The sequence below is a fragment of the Ceratosolen solmsi genome, unplaced genomic scaffold (genome assembly GCF_000503995.2).
Source record: "Ceratosolen solmsi marchali unplaced genomic scaffold, CerSol_1.0 scaffold10, whole genome shotgun sequence".
NCBI lineage: Eukaryota > Metazoa > Arthropoda > Insecta > Hymenoptera > Agaonidae > Ceratosolen > Ceratosolen solmsi.
The window spans coordinates 18,488,062-18,494,061 of record NW_011948412.1 but is presented as its reverse complement, the minus strand read 5'-3'; positions in this window follow the sequence as shown (position 1 = coordinate 18,494,061).

Sequence of the window (6,000 nt, the reverse complement as noted above, 5' to 3'; positions counted from 1 at the left end):
TGCTTAGCAAATGATTAAATTTAACATGAAAATGAAAAATACTTCGTACTATTTATCGAATTGTTTAACATAAATTTTAGTTACCATTAAAATAAATAAAATAAAATAAAACAAACCGTGGAATAAAATAAAATGATAATTCGTAATCTCATGATTCTGTTTGAATAACATTATATAAAATAGATATTTTATTAGATATTTTATATTTTATTATTATATTAGTTATTAAATAAGATTAAATAACAGCGAACCAGCGAATAAATAATGCATTAAATAGTGCATAATATCAGACGGTAGTGAATTCTATCAGTTTGTTAATTCTGTGTCAAAACTGAATAATATTATTCTATAAAAAAGAAGATAATAATAACCTATTCCACAAGTGATAAAATATATAATAGTAATATGATTTTTAATAATGCAGTTTTATCTCTCTATTTGTAAGAAAATCTTTGTAGTTCTAAATGTTATAAGATATTTAAATATATTAATCATATCTAATAAACAGCATTATGCTTATATTCAGATTAAATTTAATATTGCAATACATATCATCATTTTATAATATCAATGGACATAAATATTTGAATGTTTGTTAAAGCAGTACCGTACAATATTCAATCAATGTTTGAAAAATAATTGTTCGAAATTGACGTTTCAATTATATTTGATGCAGTTATAACTAAATTAATTTTCTTTTTACATGTTATTTACATAATTCAGAATGAACAGAATTTTTTAATAAAAATCTAATCTATATATATTCAAATTTTATTATAAATGAAAAGAAATTATGTATTCATTTGTTATCATGAATACGACAAAAAGATAACATAAATGTGATAAAAGCATATTACATAATAGTATGATCGTTTATTTATTGTATATTTGTCAAGTGAATAATGTATTTTGAACTCTAACTTATTCTGGTATGTACATAATAACATATTATATACTTGTTATCATATAATTTGTATTATAAGATAATAACTTAATCATTGAAAAGAGATTTTGTATGAACATATATTTTCAAATAATAATTTTTACCATTGTGTATATTAGATTTAAGCAAGTACTTAATGATTGGGAAAATATATAATTATATATATTAGATTTTTTATATTTTTTTTTATTTCATAATGTTAATCTTATCTATATTTTTTATCATGTTTTTAAGTAATGGTAAATATTCAAAATGTTCAAGGGATTTATTGCGTTGTAATTGTGTATGCTTTGGATCACACTCAAAAAGGATACGAAAATGATAAAAAAAAGTTACAACATATCTTTTTAAAAATCAGCATAAAATGAAAAAATGAGTTTCGGATTAAAAGTGCCGGAATATTTAACATACACTTTAAGATAATGTAATGTTATGGATTGGAAGGAACTATATTATCTGTAATTTAGAATGTATGGAAATTTAAATATAATTAATTAAATATAAGACTTTGTAATTATTACATTAATATTAAATTACTACTTAAGTCAGTATTTCAGGATAGCATTAAGTGTGCGTTAAAGGAATTGAAGAATAGTTGGTATAGATATTCGATATTCATTGAATTTCTATTATACGATAACGATCATTTTCGAAATGTACTTTTCTCATATAAATATCATGTGACTAACCCAGTTGCATATCTATGTTTGATGTTACAAGACTTGATAGAAAAAAATTTATAATAAGTAATAAATGGTAATTCGTGAATTTTAAAATGAAATAAAATTTTATAAATATATGATAAATGAATTTTTTAAAATATTTTAAAAATGGAAAAAAGCAATATTTGTGAATTGCAATGAACGTTAATAAATTAGAATTAAAAATAAATCAGTTATTTTTCAACAAATAGATAATGTAGTTAATTAATTTTTGGAAACAATTGTCTTTTTTAAAAAAATGAACAATTTCAGTTTTTAGTTACTTAAAATTAAAACGTTTGTAATAAAATATGTCTTTAAATTTATCAAAAATAAGACGATATACTTTATAAATATTTTTATTTCTAATTTAATACAGAACAGGTTAATCTATAATATCGTTTCTATAATATATCATAAAATAAATTTTATTTGAACTTACAGAATATATAAATAATTCGTATATTTGTTTTAGTGTAGAAATTTATTTTAATAGTTAAAAAAACATGAAAATACAATAAAATTATCTTATTATACAATCTACGACAAATCTTATTATACAATTATGATTTCCATAAATTATTATATTATTTATAACATACAATATGTTTATTACTTATTCAAATAATGAATTGAAATTTACTAATATGATATTTTTTGTTATATAAATTTATCATTCATTAGTTGTTTATACTTTCTTAATTTGTTAACTACATAAACGAAAATCTTAATTTTATAATTTAAAAAATGAAGATTGTCCTATAATAATCGTTAATTGTAGTTTCAATAACCTTACATAATTATTAAAATCAATGTTTTCAGTCTAATAAATTCTGATCCAATTATTAAATTTTCAATTGTAAATAGATTAATTAATTTTTTTTCGAAATATTTTTCGAATCAATAATTTGAATAGTAATCAGTAGTGATTTCAAGAGTTTCAATAGTAATAATTAATATTCGTTTTCTTTTTATAATAGTTACTTAAAATAGAAAAATAAATAAATAAATAAAACATAAATTTCAAAATTAATTTAAATGCATTAGAAAATAGAATTTAGAAAATATACAATTTCAACCACTCAGATTATTAGTGAATAAATACGTAAATCTATGCAGATGGTAAACATGTAAACCAAGTTCATGAAATCAACTTTCAATTTTCCTATAATTTTGTTTGATTTGAACTTTTATAATTCTTGTATTAAACTTAAATTTTTAGGTACATTATATTAGTACAATAAATTATAGATGGCAAGTTTGAGGAACTTTGTAACACTGATTTAAATTAAATATGATAATATGATAATTATACGATAGGTAGTATAAATTGCATTCTTTCTTGTTCTTACGTTACTGTATATATTTTTTATATTACAATTAACTGTTTTAATTAAATAATTAACTATTTTTTCTACGTTGTGAGAATAATGGAATTTATGTAATCTATGTAGGTGTAAACGTTAGTGTATACATCGGGTAATCCTTTAGCGCATTCAATAGCGTATGAAGCAAGACCAATAGCTACGTTATTAGAAACTAATGGGCTACCGCTGTCTCCCTGTAAAATATAATATAAACGAATGTTAATTTCAATTGAAACTTTTGTTTGAATTTTATTTTAAGTAGGAAAATAAATAAATAAATAAATAAATACGTATATATATATATATATATATATATAATCATAAACATCTTCATAGTTATGAAAATGAAATAATAATAACAGTAACAAAAAACCTTAATTATAACAATGATGTGAGACTATGATATTATGGACTTGTATATACTTTTATAATATATTATAACTTACTGTACATGCACCTACTCCTACATTCTGGTATGCACATATTTGTTCTTTATGAACAAATGGAATAGCTTCTTGACATGTTGTTGAGTCGAGAACTACCATCCAAGCCTTTTGCAGTTGATCAGACATTATATTCGATTTATGAAACATAACTCCCCAACCAGCAACCATAGCAATAGCACCATTTACAACATCTACCGTTGGAAGATTTATTTTTTGTTGTAGTGCATTGAATTGAATCATTTCATTAATCTATGAATATAACTATAATTTACCAAGCTTGTGATGTATGATTTATATACAAATACAATTATTAAATAAATGTAATTTTAGTAATTGCAATATCGAGTTCTTCTGTTATGAAAGTGAATCAAGAACGGACAATATATATGTATTATGTTATTATTATTATTATTATTATTATTAAAAAATTTTGTTAGGAATTTTGTGAAAATTTGTGAAAATTGTATCAAAGTAGATTTTTTACCAATAATATTTTGTTAAATTCAAGTAATATAATACATCGGTTTGATATGCATACTTTGAATCTTGAATAGCAAAATATATAAATGTAAACTTACTGTAATAATTGCAATATCATGCTGATATTTTAATGTTACTTCTCCTTTATAATCCGGATGTATATGCACTAATTTTATCGTGTATGGCATTATATTAGTTAATACAGAGCTGCTACTTCCAGAATAGATTAAAATATTATTATGAGATGCCATTTCCATGCAATGAGCTACTGTGAGAATATGATGCTGACTTATAATTGTACCACCACAGAAATGCTTATTATTTCTACTATATCTTAATGATACTAAATGTGGAAAATTTTCTATATCTGCATTTTCGCCTCCAGCAATTCTTTGCCTTATACAGAAAACACCTATGTAAATTTTAAATATCCATTACACTGCATTTATTAATTTTAATAATGATAATAAGACAATGATGGTTTTAGAATACAATATACAATTATTTATAAAAATATATAATAGGAACTTAAGTTCATAGATTAATAATAAGCAAGAATTATATTCTAATAGATGTATTATTCTAAATTAATATGTCACTGTGGATTAATGTCATAGAATAATATACATTATTAATTGACAGAGTAATATAAATATTTCTAATTAAGAAATATAAAAAGGAAGAATTTTTTAATAATTTATATTAAGGATTTAAAACTCCATAATTTATAGTTCAAAAATTAATGACGTATAAAATGGATAGTAAGAGTTAGAGTTTTCATTTTTTAAAATAAATTTATTGGTAAATTTAAACAACCATAATAGGGGATAGAATTATTGTAAGAATATACTGATAATCACATAAATTTTAATAGTAACTTTTAAGTATGTTCAAAGCTAAAAAAGAAATATCTTCAAAGCACGAATAAAATAAAAAATATAACTTAATCGGATTTTTTTCTTATTACTATTTCTATTTTTTTTTAATTATTGCTTTTTTTCTATTATTTTTATTTTCTTATATTCATAATTTTACTCATAGGATTAATAAGTTGATTTTTCGAATAAAAAATACACTGCTAAGGAAAATTAATTAGTTTTGCAAATACATAAAAAACTTAAAAAATATTCAGTATTTTCAATATAAATTGTTGTAAAATATCTAAAATATTATATATTTAAATTAAAAATAAATAATAATTTTATTTACATACTATAACCCGAAACAAAATTTTTAATAATCTTTTAAATATTATATGTGTAATAATAAGATTAAAGAATTGGTATTGAACACAAAATAAAGCTTAATTTTTTCAATATATGTTATATAAACTTTAGATTCATGACATCGCGTACTATTAAACGAAATTAAATTATAATTTAATTAAATGAATTAAATATATTAAACATTTAATATTAACTCGAATAATCCATATATTGCAAATTACTAAATTCTTTTCCACGATTTGATTAAACATACATAGTTGATATATACTGAATTTATTTCTATATTATTTTTATTTTCTATTGCTTGGATTAATATTGACTAAGAATAATTTGTATAATATCCCAAAAATTGTTTGTTGCATAATGATAATCTAATAAATGCCGGTATAAAATATATTGGAATTAATCAAAAATGAATTTAGTAATAAATTTTAATAAGAATATAAGAATTTCTTTTAATATTCTATTTTCATAATTAATAGTTACATTCTAATATGTATTTAATTCTGATTACTCTTTATGAATAATAACTGTCTAATTATGTAGAAAAATATTAATTTCTATTTATTAAATTAAAAATTAAAGTAAAAACAAGAATATATATATATATGTGTGTGTGTGTGTGTGTGTGTGTGTGTGTGTGTGTGTGTAGGTATTTATCATTATAATAAATTTATTATATTAAATTACAATCAATATTAATATATATATATATAAATTATAATTATAAAAAATTAAAAACATAAGTAAGATAATAAATGTTATTTTAAATATAACATTTTTAATTTAGCTTATTATTTTATTTTTTGAGACTATATTCTACTCTATTTTATTCTA